We start from the raw sequence: 16,918 nt of genomic DNA, 5'->3' as shown, positions 1-16,918 counted from the left end.
TTTTTCCATGTCCAACAAACCTTTTCACCACCCATTGGCCTGTTTGTTTTTGATGAAGAAGCATCCATCTTGCCTTTGCCTATGTCATTTCCATCTTGTTTCCGATTGTCCTTCTTCCAATCCTTACTCTTCTCCTTTTTCTTTGACTTAGAAGAAAAGGCAGGATCAGAAGTTAGACCTGTTGAGCAAAAATCCACCAATGCGTTCGCTGCCGCAATTGCACTAGGCAGATATTTAACTTTTTGCCTATGAATTTCATTTTGTTCCCAGCCTTTTATTCCGAAAATGAAATTGTGCAATTTATCCTCATCCGACATGTTTTGAATGTCCAGTAACAAGGATGAAAAATCTTTCACATAGTCCCGATTGGAACCAGTCTGTCTCAACCGCTTCAAGCGATCCCTAGCAACCCAAGACGAGTTACTAGGAAAGAACTTATCCCTCAGCGCGTCATGAAGTTTCTCCCAAGTATCAACCTTGGGCCTGCCAACACTTTCATCGTCTGCATTTTTCGTACGTCACCACAGCACTATGTCTCCTTTGAAATAACACACCACCATGGTCAGTTTGTCCTTCTCCGGGACGTGAGCAGTAGAGAAGTAATGCTCCAAGTCTAATAAGAAGTTTTCCAGTTCCTTGGCGCTTCTCACGCCAACAAATGCCTTTGGCTCTGGAATCTTAATTTTGGTTTGTTCTTCACCTCCTTGGGGCACATTTGCAACAACCCATTGGAGGATCTGAATTACTGTTTTAAGATCCTCATTCTCCTTCTGTAATTTTTCCAACTGCTTTGCAGCAGTTTCCTCGAAAGCCTGCAATTCTACCGGTTGGATATCAACACTCTCACGAACGTTTTGAAATTCTGTGTTAACGCTATGGATTTGCGTCAGAATATCCACCAGATTTATTGCGTCATCAGTTATGCCAACCAACGTCTCCAACTTCTGAAGTCTTTCATGAATTTTTGCTTTTTCAGCCATGATAATTCCAAGATCTTGCCGACGTTGCTCTGATACCAGTTGTTACAGGGTCAATTTTTTTTCGTTTTGACACTGTACGACAGTCACACAACAATGACTCAGCCCTCTTCCTTTTTCCTTCATGTTTTGGTTTGACACTTAGAATATAAAAGGCAATAGAAATCACACAAGGAACAGTTTATAGGAATCACTTTCCAACTTTGTATTAAACTCGTGCTACAAAGAAACACATACAAAAGCCTTACAAAAAGAAGCCAAAGACAGCCAACTCTGCCTTGACAAGTCTGCCTAGACTAAGAATAGTTAGGCAAACGTTTTTGGCTCTCAGCCTTATCCTATCCTAGCAGTTGACATCCCCAACAACAAAGGAATTCAAATTTCGAAATTCAAACCAGATAATTGCCCACAGTTCCACATAGCCACTTATGCTGAAAAACAGGAAACTACCCAACTGCCCTGCATGTGCGTGGCACATGGGTGCAACCTTCAAATTGTGGCGCCAATAAGCCCAACCTTGTCATGCCTTCGTGCCATGCTAATGTGCAACATGCCTTGCACGCATGTCTACGAATTTCACATGCCCAGCTCATCCATGACACTGCCTTGCCCGTGCCCATCTGCCTTGCCACGCCCCGTCTTAGTTTGCCTTAGTTTTTCCAACCCTTACTATGCTTTTGCTGCCTGTTGTCTTTGCCGTGCCATGGCCACACCAATGCTATGGTCTTATCATGCCTTAGCACCTAAGCCACATGCTATCGTGCCACAATCCATGCCCATCAACACCTGCTCATGTCGGACAACCTTGTCAACATGATGCCTCAGTCATTATAGGGCCGTGCCGAGGTCCATCTTGTAAATCCTTCGTCACGCCCATGCCATGTTCGATCAATCAAGCTGAGGGGCTAACACCTACTTAATTCTCCTTCTTGTAACAGCTCCAGCAACTTACCTATATAAGGATTTATTTTGTGAAGTTTTCAAACAAAAAAAAAAACTTTTTCATCTCTTCTTCTCAAGTCAGTTTCTAGGTAATTGTTTTATGCAAACTCCAAACTTTCAGCCACGAGTGCACGTGTTTGGAGGTGCCGTAAAACTTTGGAGAGCGACCGGTCTTAACGATTTGCACCCTAGTCGGGCCGAATCGCTTTCAAGACAGTGACTTGCCACGACATAATATTTGTTCGATAAGTTATTTCTATTTCCTTCTTGTTCTTGGTCAATATTATCAACTATTTTTTCAATAATTCTACAATTGAGAACTCAAGAATGGAATCATGGAGTTCGTGGTTATTCAATATATTAAGAATCCAGTGATAGAATTATGGAGTTTATAGTTCATTAATTCAGAACTTAAGGATGAAGTTATGGAGTTTATGATTTTAAAATTAATAACTCAAGGATAGAAGATAGAGAAAAAATATGTTACTATCCATAATTGGATTGACTTCTTTAAAAATTAGTGGTCCAATATTAACTGAACAATAATATATTCTCACATAATTTACAACATTATTGTTATCATTTGCTGGCCAATTATTGCTGTAATGGGTAAAGGTTTTACTTGATACCATCTAACTACAACTAGTATTATAATATGAAATTAGTTTTACTCTTTAACAAAACTATTTTTGAGGACCAAATTGGTCAAATCGGAAAGTGAATATCGTACAAAAAGCTGGACACACTTCATAAATGACATTTTTTCCAGATATCGGAATATATAAATTAATGTAAACTCAACACATGATAGTAAAAGTGTAGAATAGTCCTCTCCATCTTATTATAAAAGAGAAGAGGCCATTATTCCAATACATTCCAAACAGTGGCTAAAAACTCATAGCCGCCCTAAAAAGTGGTCATTCCACCCATTTTTTCATAAAAACGTGGACTAACTGGACCTTCTCAAAATTAGGCCTCTTTGAATTTTTATTTTTATTTTGGGTTATACAGTCAGACCACTTTATAACAGCATTTTTATATAACAAAATTTCTTTATAAAAGCCAAAATTTTCCAGAACCAAATCTCATGTTATATTATAATATATGTTTTCTATAATAACAATTCGCTGTAACATCTAAAAATATCCGGAACAAACAAGGTTGTTATAGAGAGGTTTGACTGTATTATAATAAACTCATATTATTTCTACATATTGTTTATGCAAATGTGGTTAAACTTGCCTTCTTTAAGATTATGCTTTATGATTAGCTCTTAGGGATTTTTTTCATGATTATCCAACCAGCCTAAAATATTACCGACCGGTGCTTATTCACAAATTTTGCCACTTAAAACTTTATCCTATATTTTGTCTACTTTCGAAGTATATAATTTACATTGTATAAACTTTACTGATATACAACAGTTGATACTCAAAATTTAAATTGCATACTTCAAAAGTATACAAAGTACATATATGTTAGGATGACCGTTTATATTTTCCCTTTAGATCAACTAGCAACGGAAGTCGTTGGCCTACTTTATTTGGAACGCTTAATTCGTACTCTTGCGGTTTCAAATTATGGCCAATTTTGTCGTAGCAAATGTGCCACGGCTTCAATTTCTTGTTTCATTTTTTATTGACACTGATTATGTTAGGTACGTTTTGGTATGATATATTATGTTTGCTTTTTTATGAAAATTTGAAACAAAATACTTTCTTTAGAAAATTATTTTTAAGTTATATATTAAGGGTTTGGTAGGATAAAAACTAGGTAACTTATACTAATTGTAGATTGTATCATAGAAGAGGTGTGCCGTGTTTTGATGACGGTTTTTATTATAAAAAGTTTGAAAATTTTATATTTACATGCCGATTGAAACCGGTGATATTGAGCAAGCTAAGATTTAAGATACTTATGAGTAAAAACAATCTATCAATGATTTAAATCATTCCCTAAGATATTTACCTATTTTCATCAATTCATTACGATCAAATACCGAAAAGAGTTTAAATCTATACATCGCTTATAAGGTATTTATAGATAAATCTATATGATAAATATATTATTGATAAACTGATAGAAATAGTAATTAATATGTTATAATAGGCTAAACTACGTTAATCGTGTAAAAAGCTCCACATTGTTAGTGGATAACTAAATTCCTACGGAAAATATTCCATTAAATTTGAAAATGTACTACTATATAGAAGCCGCTTGGAAGCAGGTCAGGGTCGTCATGCCTACTTCCCAAGGGCTACTTTAGTCTTTTAGTAAATTTTGCTAACAGCTAATACGCGTAAGGTCACTTTGACGGATGGTGCGATATAGGGACTCTCACTGCCAGCGACTAATCCCTCTCTTTGCTCATCCTCTTTCTTTTCTCTGCTTCAACTTCATATTTCTTTCTATCTCACAGCAATTAATCTGCTTCCATTTCCCTGTGCTCATCCTCTTTCTGTCTCTACTTCATTTTTAGATTTGTTTTTATTTCAACTTCACTGATTTTGCTGTCACTTTCGATATCATCGGCTAATCGAAGGTCTTTGCGTAGAAAATCTGGTTCACTGACTTTCCTCCCAAGGTTTTATTACCAATACAGCATCAAACGTTTTCGGAATAGTCGAGGAAACAGTTGCGGAGACTTTAAGGTAATATTTGATACTAAAAACAACCCGTGTTTCGGCTTTTACGACCTTAGCAAAGTTCAACAACTCAATATTGTCCTCTTGCAATATCTGCTTGTAAGTCTTGAACTTTTTTATTTGTTTTCACATCCTTGATAAGAGTTCTTGCCCCAACTTTTCTACCAAGAATGTTTGATGGGGTTGAAACAAATGTTGTTATTATGAAAAGGGTGATGAGAAGGGAAATGAGTTTTATGGATTTCGTCGTATTTTGATAATTAAAATTTTACGAATGTTTGGGAGAAGAAGGGGAATAATGTTCATACTAAGTCAAAGAAAGAAATGAAACAAGAAATAAACACGATAAGTGTAAGAAATCACCAATTGTTTGCTAGATCAAATTTTTTTCTCTTTGCCAGCTTTGATTTTCGTTAGCCAGCCTGCTGTGTCTTTGCCAGCTTTGCTTTTAGTTAGCCAGCCTGCTATTGCTTCCTCTTTGTCAGTCTTTATTGAGAATATGTCAATAAAATTTTTTGTTGTTCTGTCGGTTCTGGAATAAAGTACTGAAAGGTCTTTCTTTGGGTTTGTAAATATATTATGATCAAAATTTTGATTACATCTTCTACTGATTAAGTTGCTACACTTCTAACAAAACTCATGTGGTCGCTAAAATTGAAAAATTGTGTGGGATTGATTTCCAAAGAAAAATCTTATTTGATTTTTTAACTTTCGGTATCGAGGCATCGGAAGGTAAAACTTTGGATATCGTGGCATCGAAAAGTAAGCACCACAATATAATAACATTCTTCCCAAATGGCTACGTGTGTCATTGTTTGTGCCCAAGTGAGACCCCCACAAGGTGTTTGTTTTTTCTCCTTCTGCTGATATCAATTTTGTTTGTGAGCTTTGTCAAGTGTCCATTGATATTAAAATTTTTCACTCTCATATATGAGTTGGTACAAGAGTTCTACTGTTTTTAAACATTATAAATTCATCATCAGTAAACAAACAACACTGTAACCATATTAAGAGATAGTTGCTTTCCAAAATTTTTCTTACTTTAGACTTTTTAACTGAAGAAAGAAAAACTCAACTGATCAAGTGTGAAACTTATGCAGGACTTTCAGATATAATTAACTTCCAAAGCATTCATTCATTTGTTTATGTCTTCATTTTGATCTGCCTGTAGTTGGGGTTTGTTGCAGCATGATGGATTTGTTGTCCAATCTGTGATATTGAAATAAGAAGGAACTTTAACAGTGACATTGGAAGTGTGATTGTGAAATTCTCATGTTATCTTATTTAAAAAGACACCATCTTTAAGGGAGTCTCGTAGTGATAGTAGAATTTGAAAAGTAACTTTTCAATACATGTCCATCAATTTCTTTTCAAAAAGTCCTTGAATGATCAGATTCCTATTATAAAATACTTCAATAGATAGACTCTTTTATTTTTTAGTTTTTTATACTGTTAATTTACAATGGAACATATCTGCTTTAAAAGGTCAAAATCTTTTCTGAAAAATTATTATTTCAACATTTATTAACTGTTAATATTCTATGTACCAGAATATATATATATATATATATATATATATATATATATATATATATATATGTATAGGTATTTACACCTCTGTTTAATCTAGCTCATTTTTGTTCTGTTATTATTGTGCCTTTTTTAAACCTCCAGTTTTATTTATTTGGATAGTAATTAATTTCGGTTAATTTTGAGAATATTTTTCTTTATTAGGTTATACCCTCATGTGGTATCTTTCCAGAAAATGTTTATTTATTTGATGCACACAATTGTTTTTTTGTGACTTGGTCGATGATAGAGGTAGATTTAGGATTTGAACTTTATGAATTCGAGTTCGGCATTCAACCAGACTACCACATCCCATTTGACTTACTGGGTTGAAAATATATTATTTGTACTTTTGTACTGAATTTTGTAATAAAAAGTATGAGCTGGGTTTGGAAGAACTCATAACATTAACGCTACCCTAGCAGATGAATTGGAAAGAAACTTTGTACTCTTTCATTTTTAGTTTGATGACAATTGATCAAGAAAAGGTCTTAAGTGTTTGCGATTTATATAATTATGTTGACTTTCTATTATTCGTGCATACATCTATTTTGCATTTGTTCTTTCATAAGATCTCTTTTTGAAGAGCAACCGATTTCTGAGATTGCAAAATATAAACTGTACTTTGCATGATGTTGCGGTTACTATTTTGTTGTTGGTGGGTCCTGAGATTGAAAAGTATAAAAATGTATTTGCAGGATGATGTTCTTTGTGTTTTGTTATTGGTGTTGATCCAACGCTATTTGTACTGATGGCTTCATCAAAAATGTTATTTGTACTGATGGAGTTGGTTTGATTCTGAACTGTTTGCTTTAATTATTGCTTCTTTTTCTGATGTAGAATTTTTAGTTGAACTTGATGAGTTTTGTATTATGATCAAATTTGACATTTTCTTTGTGTTATTATTGAAGTCGATCATCTTACCGATTCTGGTTACACAGGTCGCATATACTGTGATGTATGACTCTTTCGACCCGGCCAATATTCTTCTCCATCATATTGTTGTTACTTCTTCAAGTGTTTTGTATAAATTATTATATTGGAAATTCTTCTTTCAAAATTTCCCCACACTTATGTTCTTGAAGGTTGAGTTCAACTTCTATGATGCTGCCAGCTCAACAACTGCATCTCTCATCTCTTGTTCATATCCAATGTGTGCTTCGACTGAGTGCTGGCTATTATGTGTCAGATTTATTATATTTTGATACAGTCCCCGCGACCTCACTGATTGCCAACTCTTCAACACAAAAATCCAACTGAAATTTTGTACCTATTTCAATTCTATGATGTTAAAAGCTATATTGTGGTAATAAACAACAAATGTATGTTTCAGCAGAATATCCAAAAAGCTTGAAAACCACCAGACAATAATAATGACAGAAACACGAATTGTAAGTATCAATTCCAACAAAAAATAAGTAATAAATTTTCTTCTCTCTTTTTTGGTTTCTAATTGAGCAAATACCACCGTGTTTTCCTTCTCATTACTTTTATCTTTTGCTTTGCAGATTCATGAAATCCATCCAAGAAGTCGGTCAGGGAGAATCAGTGAAATTGTCAAGATAAAGTGATATGAATAGGCATCTCATATGAGCAGCTTATGCAGTAGAACAACATGAACTGGTAGAAGAGTTTTGTAGACAGAGTTGAGCAGTATGAAAGTTTAAAATACAGCTTAAGGATGCTTTCCACACAATTGAAGTGCAAGGACTGCTTCAGTAAAAAAAAAGAAAAAAAGAAACAACATCCATAAAATGGATGATCAAGTGAAATATTACTTTGATACATATATTCTTTATAATTAACTCAATTTATTTGTGACTACCGCAACAAATAAAGACAACTTTAGAATTGTTGGGCCCATGCTCAGCATGGCCATGATTGTCTAGTACTTACTAATAAGCGGTTAAGTTCTATGGCACGGAAGGTGCAAATGTTATTTGTACAATCAGATCACTTAAAGGCAATTACAATTTACTCTATTTAATAGAATTGATTAGTAGCTTAAAATAAATGGTACTTAACCTGTTATAATATGTTTGATTACACAAAATTTGTAAAAAAACTATTACCGATCAATATATATAACTTAAATTCTTCTAATATATTAAAGACGTTTTTAAATTTAAACTTGAAAAACGTTATGACCATACTTCACAATCAAACATAGCACGTCACATTTTTAAGTCGTTCCTCTCTAGCTGGTGAATTTCCATCTTAGTTCACACAATTCACAGGAGAAAAAGATTGAAAGTAAAGGGTGTGTTTGGTACGAAGGAAAATATTTTCAAGGAGAATGAGTGGTTTTATCACTTATTTTCTCTTGTTTGATTGGTGAGTAAATTTTTTTTTTACGGAAAATATTTTTTAGTCTCCTTAACCCACCTTCCCCAAAATCCTCATGTTTCCTATACCCCTCCCCCCTCCCCCCTCCGGACTCTATTTTCTTCAAGAATTTAATTTTTTTTTTCAAAATTCACATAAACGCAAAGGAACTAATGTGCTTACTTTACTTTTTAGCACAAAAACAATATTGAAATTTGAGCTCGATAACTAAAAAGAAAATATATTTTTTTTGTTGAAAAAGAAAGTATCATATCTACAACATGAAAAGAAATTACTTATTTTGTTGAATGAAAGAAAATACTTTTTCTACATCATAAAAATAATGTACTCGTTTTGTTAAAATGATAGAAAATATTTTTTTTACATCAGGAAAAGAAAATACTTAGTTTGTTGAAATAAAAGAAAATATTTTTTCTACATCACGAAAAGAAAGTACTCGTTTTGTTGAAATGAAAGAAAATACTTTTCTAGATCATGAAAAGAAAGTACTCATTTTGTTTAAAAAAAAATACTTTTTCAATATCAGGAAAAGAAAATACTTAGTTTGTTAAAATTAAAGAAAATATTTTTTTTAAATCGTGAAAATAAAATATTCGTTTTGTCAAAATGAAAGAAATTTTTTTCTACATCATGAAAAAAAATTACTCTTCTTGTTAAATTGAAAGAAAATAGGGTGAATAATTGGCGGAGATGAAAATTAGGGTGAATAATATTAAAAAAGAATTTTGAAAAACGTTTCCGATAAAGTTAATTATGGTAAAGTGATGTTGAGAGAACTGAAAAAGACTGGATCTTTTCTTTATTCGTTCAATCTTTTGTTGTTTTCTTAGCAATGGAAAAACGTAGTAGACTAACCAATCATTCCTCGTAACTTGGAGCAAAGGGATTTTTCATCATTTGTGTGGATAAGAATTTCTAATATTTCGCCTTCTTTTCTTTAGCGGGGTGGAAATTTTGAGAGTGACTTGAAACTTTCGGGAAATAATAAATCTTCAAATTTCTATACACAGAATGATGTGTCCAACGAGGCCATAATATAATGGCTACGGTTTATATACCATCTGAAAGCTTTTTAGATTCAAATCTCGTTAAATTACTATAACCTGTGACCAATTAACACTAGTATTAGTACATGAGTTGGATTTTTCTGGGAGTTCCAAGTCTTAGGAAATTATTTACAAAAATATGATTAAAAAGAGAGTAAGAAACTATAGTGGAACGTAGATAATAATCTCCCTGTAGTTGCATTCATGTTTAGGTAAATCGATATTATAATTACACAAACACTTCTTTTATCTGAAATGTCATAAAAAAGAATTTTCAGTTTTCACAACTGAAAACTTTGAGACTTTGTGTGATACTAGTTTAAATAGTTAATTATATAAGCTATAATTCTCTTACAGAAGAATTGTTAGCTAGTAAAGTACAATTGATAAAAGTCGGCCCTTTATTAATTTCTAAGTAACTTTCAGTAAAGTACAGGTTACAAATAGGAGAAATTTCGTTTTCTTTCCTGAACTTTTCTTACAAACATGCTTCCATATTTATAGGCGAATCCAAGATTTAAATTTTATGAGTTCAACTTTTAAATTTTTTAGAATTGAACCCATTATATTTTTAAAGTTATGGGTTCATATATACTATTTTTGCAATTTTAATAAATTTTTATTCCATATCAAAAGTTATGGGTTCAATTAAATCCGTCGAAGATACCCTACATATGCCCCTGACCATCTTAGATTCTTATAAGCAAGAAAAATAATGCAAAGATAAGAAATTTAAAAGAAGTGTTATGAAATAAAAGCAATTTAGTAAAACATGAACAAGAACGAAGTTATGAAATAAAAGCAATTTAGTAAAACATGAACAAGAAATAGAGATAGAGAGAAAGAAGAGTATTTCTTTTTCAATTGTGTGTATTTTTCTATCTATTATAAGGCCTTTATATAAGCATGAAAACTGAAAAAAAATATGTCATTGAATATGTCATCAAGCATTTGAGAAGATCACGTAGGAAGAGTAGACATCCACCATAATTTGATTTTTCTCGCATATCTAACATTAGTATATCTACTTTAAAAGGAATCCATTTCACGACAGAAGGCATTTTCTTAGATTAGATTGAGCAGACAATAATGGCTTTTGCCTTTTGGTATAATAAAATATTCCCACCCACTGTGTCGCTAGGAATCATCATTTAAAGTTAGACATAACTAAATATATCTCTTTGTATTTTTATTTAAATTTCTCAAGTAAAATGAAATGCATTTTCAATATTTTTTATAAAATAAAATAAAATAAAATATTAAACCCAAGTTGTATACCATTTTTAAAAAGTCATGAACTCTCCTCTTAGTTGTTAGGGTAAGTTTTCTTATGTTTCGATGAACGAACCATAATTTTTGCTTAAAACAAAATGAACTATTCAAAAAAAATTGTTTGAATCTTGTTGCTCCAGTTTAAAAGGATTGACTTCCAATTTTTCTTCGAGACATATGTTAATTGAATTGATAAGTAACGATTTGATAGACTAAAACCTGTTTGCTAAGCGTCAAAATTAGAATATTTTTTCCTTGGGGCAGCAAATTAGTCTAATAGTTTTGACAATCGAACACTACATACTTCATAAATGCAAGATCGATGTAGAGCAAAAATATAATCCAATAAAAATTAAACCTTACACATGTAAAATGCAATTTATTAGTTGTGCTAATGAATTACCATTTGCTTCTGATCGATTACTTAAATTTTCCTTGAACTAGGGTTGTAAAATGTTGGTATCATTCTTTAAATGGCATGCATGTAATTTGCAGCACTAAGCAGGGTATTTCCAACACCGACCTAACAGTGCCTAAACTTTAGATAAAACGGAAGATCTATGTCAATCCAAGACGATCATTTTTTTTAATTAAACAATTAACATTAATAAGGCGAAAAACAAATTTAAAAAGTGCTACAATGGCCCGAGCTTTTTGACCCTTGGACTTAAGGCCCCTCTCGTACTAGAAACAAAAGGTTTTATTGCAAGATCTATGGGGTCTCATTTTGATTTTTGTCTACACCTTTTGTGGATGATGAAACAAAACACATACTTTCCAAAACATGCCCCACAAGATAATGCCACAATTAAATGGATTTCTTAATTATTTATTTATTCGTTGGCAATAAAAGAAGATTAATAGTTAAATAAATTAGGTAATAAGGTATACCAATTGGTCTATCACATATGTAGTGTTTTATGAGGAGAATGATTGATCTAATATGTGCAATGACATCTATTGGATTTTTCCCTGGTTTTCTTTTTCTTGAGCCATCCGTTGATTAAACTCATTATATATAGTCTATGTCAAAGAAATTGTGATTTAAAATCTCTTTCTGTTTTGTTTTCTTGGCTGGGAATCAAAGGCCTTAAACGGAAGAAACAAGATTCCAATATTTTAATCGGTAGTCATCTGCACCGAATATTTACACCCGACTAATAAATAAGTGACTATGTCACGTTATTTAACTGTCAATCATAGTACTTAGCTATAGTAACTTCCATGTGTTTTGCACATACTCTTAATGTCAAAACCCAACTCCTACTATAGACCGTGATGACGCCCAACGTCGCCGTTAGGCAAGCTAACAGTGAACTATTAACTTTATTATTTTTGAAATTATAAATTTTGTTAAGTAAAGGAAAGTCAGTAGAAAAACATAGTGATATAAAGTATAAATTAAAACATAAAAGGAAAACGTAACAATACTGGATAAATACCATAAACAACTACTAGAAATTCCCAAAATCCGATGTCACAAGTGCATGAACATGCACTAGGAAGTACAATACTAATACTACATTTGTCTAGAATGTTAAATAGACAAGACACCATCAATAAAAATGATGGAAACTCAGTGTGCTGCGGATCGTAACATGGAATGCAGCTCATGGTAAAATCCCCTCAGCAGTTGCGCTCTGTAACACCCCGAAAAATTTCGAAATACTTAAGCGCTATTAAGAAAGTTGATGTGCGCTAATTATATTATTTTGTGTGCAGATGAGAACTATTAATGAGATGGATATCAATTAGATACGATAATAAGTGTACGAGTCATATTATAAGTGATGTGGGGTTTAGGGAGAGCCCTAAGTCCAAGTAAAGTTAAAAATTTAATGATAGACTAAAGTTTCAAATGAGTACGCACAAAACAAAAATTTGGACGGTGATAACTATATATATGTAAGGAGTTAGGGTGATGTATGACCTATCAAATTAAAGGTCTTTGAGCTAGTTTTCAACGCTTCAAACCGTTTGTCATTTGGACATTCCTACAAGACGTTATGACCAAATTACCAAAGGCTGGCGGAGGAGCCTGCGGATGCAAAGCATCCGAGGCCGCGTCCGAAAGAGAGGCTGGCAGTGAAGTGCTTCCATAGCATCCAGGTCCGCATCCGAGCATCAAAGAGGAGTGAAGTGGGGATGCGAAGCATCCAGGGTCGCATCCGAAACCCAAAAATCTGGGCCTATAAATACAAGGTCGGAGAAGGGAGATATTTTGAGTATTTGGGGGTTAGGGTTCTTGAGGTGAAGGGATGATTTTGAGCTCGAATCAAGTCCAATCAACCAAGGTAAGTTGTTAATGATGTTTTGGGTTGATTATTACTCAATATACATGAGTTCTAACATCATTCTTACATCCAAATACAAGATTTCATCATCAAATCCTCAAGAACACAAAAATCACCAAAGTTGTGATTTTTCAAGATTGATCTCTAGAGGTAATTCCAATGCTTCAAACTCGTTTATTATGAGTAGTTAGAAGTATTTGAAGCATTTGTTACAAGTTTTAATGGTTGAAAGATTGGATTATAAAAATCTAGTTCATGGCATGGATAGTACTTTTGAAAAAATAAGAGAGAAGGTGAATGGTAATCTTGGCGATGAAATTTATGAATACAATAAACCCATGGGATTTGTTACTAATTTTGGTCTCATTGGATGTTGTTATTATAGATTGAAGTTGCTTAGTGTAGTACATCATTGTAGTATCATTAAGGGACGAATTGAGGTATGTATGGCTAAACCCCCTTCTTCTTATAATCGAATTCCACGGTGTTCATGTAATTGAAGTAAGACCTTGATCATTATTGAATTGACTATTCCTAATGTGGTTGTGTCGAAGGATATATGTTCAATATTTATTCTAAATATTTTTATCATGTAATCTTGCCATTTGAGGATATGTTCAAAATGTGGAATATGTGTTAGAAATGTTATGACTTCATGTCAAGATCGAAATAAAGGTTGTTATTATGAAAAGCATCACTTTGCCTAAGATTCCCAAATTGTTGTGTTATGTGAACTTACTGTCTTGAATGGGAAGTCTTATTATTGTTGATAATGATAATGATAATGATATTTGAATGTGGAAAAGGGGACTGAAACTATGAAATACGGCCAAGTGCCAAGAATGACTTTGTAATTGAAATCATTAGTGCCAATGAATTGAAAGTATATGAAAGAAGTACGATGTGAAATGATTGCCAGAAAATAGTTGATGTCTCAAGTGAGATGGCCTATCCGATCGGGCCGAGATCGGACTCCGTATAAGAATACCGTGGTATTGTGGGTTGTGGCACTGTGCTGGAAATGATAATTGAAATTGTGAATATGGTTGATGTCTCAAATGAGATGACCTAGCCAATCAGGTCGAGATCGGACTCCGTGTAAGAACATGGTGGTATTGTGGATTGTGGCATATGGCACTAAAGATTACCCAACCTAATAAGATGAAAATTGACTTGAGAACTTATGTGATCCTTAATTGATGTTTTAGTTTTTTTTTGAAGCTCTTATCTAACTCATGACTGTTTCCCCCTTGTATTATTGCCCATTCTATTGAGATGGTGTTTTAGCTTTACATACTAGTACTATTTGACGGTACTAACGTCCCTTTTGCCGGGGGCGCTGCATCTTTAAATGGATGTAGGTGGTTACATAGCAGACATTGTTGATCGCAGTTAGTGGTACATCATCATCTTCTCAGCAGACTCGGTGAGCCCCATTTCATCCCTGGGTCATGTATCTTTTGTACTTTGTGTATTTTATTTGAGGTATAGCCGGGGCCTTGTTGCCGACAGTATCATTGTACTCTTCTTTATCCATAGAGGCTCCGTAGACATAGTGTGGGTTGTGTATTTGGTGCTGGGAAAGTTAAACTATGCTATGTTGTGGTTGTATTACTTGTCCATTTGAGACTTTAAAAATGATGAAACCTATGGCAAGAAATTGGTAATTTCAGGCATGACAGCTTTATTTTGCAATTAATGAAAACATATATTCTCTTTATTCATGAATGAGTTGGGTAGAAGAAAATCTAATAGGCTTTCTCGGCTGGGTTCACTTGGTGGAGCGCCGGTCGCGCTCCTCGGTTTTGGGGAGTGACACGCCCATCCGCCAAAATGACCAACAAAGTATACCTGCACAATTAGTGCAAAAGTGTAGTATAAGTACATAAATCAATGTGTACCTAGTAAGTATCTAGCCTAACTCCGGAGAAGTAGTGACGAGGGTCAACATCGACACTTACTAGTCATCCAATAAATCAGTATAATAGATTATAAATAGACATGAAATACAAGGTAATAATGAGGTAAGAAACAGTAACTAACAAAATCTTCCGACAAAATGACAGAATGAATTCCTCAAATACAGGTGTCTTCTCAAACAAATAAGAAATATCATGTAGATTCCAAGTCTCAAATCAAGGGAAAATCTCATGAGTATTAGGACTCCTAGCAATATTACGTACGAGTTATGCCGAGGTCGTACGGCCCGATCCATAATAGTCGTATACATACACTGCCGAGGTCGTACGGCCTGATCCGTGGATGCATCTCATATTGCTATTTCATAGCACTGTTGAGGTGTTCGGCTCAATCTCCAGGAAGAGAAGAAACTTATCGAATTATGGACCACGTATTTGCAACACAAGGACATAAATGTAAAGTAAGCATGACTTTTTCCAATAATCAAATACTCCCCCAAACAACTCAAAGTAATGAGGTTCAACCTAACATGATCTCTAATCAAATTTCTATTACAAGTTTTAGGTAATCAAACTAACAAGTTGAGTTCAAGTAATAAAAGTATTGCATGGTAAAGTCCAATGTCTATCCAGACATAAGCATGATCTTAGCTAAGTACGGACTCTTGTCACCTCGTGCGTACGTAGTACCCATAACTTGTAGAAAATAATAATTATGACACCTACGGGGTAGTTTCCCTCGCACAAGGTTAGACAAGAGACTTACCTCACTCCAAAATCCGATAACCGGCTCCAACACCTCTCTAACACCTCAAACCGATGCCCAAACGATCCGAAACTAATCAAACACTCGTAATTCAACAATTTATAGTAATTTCCAACCCCACTAAAAAAAATTAATAAAGTCAACCCTTGGGCCCACGTGCCCGAATTCTGAATTGTTTTGAAGCTAAACATTACCCATAACACCACGAACTCCAATATATAAGTTATTCCTAGTTTCATGTCCAATTTCGTGGTCAAAATGTAAAATTACCATTTTTCAATTTTGTCATGCCCCCAAACTGGGGTAGGATGTGATTGGCACTCAGCCCTTACTACTCGTTGAGTGAACCCTGTACTATTTGTATCAAACTTCAAGTTCAATAGCAAAAAAACTAACATGCTTAAATATTAATTCTAATCAAATTGCAGTTCTTAAGCTCACTGATAAAATATAATAAATAACGGATAAATCCCAAATTTTTTTAATAATGACCCACTAACAAGTCATGACCCTCTAGAATCTGAAAAATAAAATTTAAAATACATAGCATATGGGGGCATCCCCCGGAAATAAAATAAACGTAAAAAAAAGAAGTTATAAATACTAGTATGAAAAGGGTCCGCTACCGCTGGGATGAATCAACGGAGTCTGTAAACTGAATCTAGAATATCTCCTCTAGCCATGTGCCTTGTTACCTGCGTCCTCAATACCTGCCACACGACGTAGCAGGCCAAAACGGGCTAAGTGCCACCAAAAGATACCCAGTAAGTCTCATAGGCTACCTCCTAAAAAGGCGGAGCGGGACCTTCTGGAAAATATAAGAAACAAAAGGGATATACGGAAAATCATATAAATCATATAAAATTTTACAACCAAGTAATAATCTGGAAACTGAAATTGTACGCTAAATTGTAAGCTAAAACCGAAACTTAACGTAGAAATTGAGCTCATAACTGATATCTGAAATAGAAACTGAGTTATATATATATATATATATATATATATATATATATATATATTAAGATATGACTTTGCAAAGTTAATTATTACGCATAATGGCCCTGCGTACGTGAGTATCTAGGAACACGTACGGGAGAGTGTCAGCCTATCTCCCCAACAAACAGTTGGCACCTGCGAGCGTG

At 33.9% G+C, this 16,918-nt stretch overlaps 1 long non-coding RNA gene across 2 annotated transcripts; it reads left to right on the top strand.

Annotated features, from left to right (window-relative positions):
- Nucleotides 1-4,123: 4,123 nt before the first annotated feature.
- LOC117278968 (uncharacterized) lies at nt 4,124-8,125 on the top strand. Of its 2 annotated transcripts, none has more exons than XR_011409770.1 (2): nt 4,124-7,524; nt 7,642-8,125. It is a non-coding gene; the product is annotated as an uncharacterized lncRNA (long non-coding RNA). The 2 variants fall into 2 exon arrangements; XR_011409769.1 differs by having other exon boundaries at nt 4,124-7,551.
- The last annotated feature ends 8,793 nt before the right edge of the window (nt 8,126-16,918 follow it).

The sequence above is a fragment of the Nicotiana tomentosiformis genome, chromosome 7, assembly GCF_000390325.3.
Source record: "Nicotiana tomentosiformis chromosome 7, ASM39032v3, whole genome shotgun sequence".
In the NCBI taxonomy this organism is placed as follows: domain Eukaryota; kingdom Viridiplantae; phylum Streptophyta; class Magnoliopsida; order Solanales; family Solanaceae; genus Nicotiana; species Nicotiana tomentosiformis.
This window is presented reverse-complemented; position numbering and strand designations above follow the sequence as displayed.